Raw genomic sequence first — 530 nt, 5'->3', positions numbered from 1 at the left:
GTGTTTTGCAGATTCTACATTATTCTTTAGGGTTGCATACTATTCCATTTTGTGGATGTACCGTAGTTTGGTTATCCATTCTTCAGTTGATGGACACCTAAGTTGTTTCCATCTTTTGGCTATTGCAAATAGTGCTGTGATGAACATGGGTGTGCATATGTCTGTCCTTGTCATGGTTCTCACTTCTTTAGGATATATATCTAGTAATGGAATGGCTGAGTCAAATGGTATTTCTAATTCCAACTTTTGAAGGGATCACCATACTGCTTTCCAGAGTGTTTGTACCATTTTACAGTCCCACCAGAAGTGTATGAGAGTCCCAATCTCTCTGCATCCTCACCAGCATTTGTTATTTTCTGTCTTGTTGAACTTTACTAGTAGTGCTGGGACAAAATGGTATCTCATTGTTGTTTTGATTTGCATCTATCTAATAGCTAATGATTGTGGGCATTTCTTCATATGTTTGTTGGCCACTTGAATATCCTCCTTGGTGAAGTGTCTATTCATGTCTTCTGCCCATTTTTTAATTG

Source organism: Orycteropus afer, unplaced genomic scaffold (genome assembly GCF_000298275.1).
Source record: "Orycteropus afer afer isolate SDZICR_OR568_19922 unplaced genomic scaffold, OryAfe1.0 scaffold00166, whole genome shotgun sequence".
NCBI lineage: Eukaryota > Metazoa > Chordata > Mammalia > Tubulidentata > Orycteropodidae > Orycteropus > Orycteropus afer.
This window is presented reverse-complemented; position numbering follows the sequence as displayed.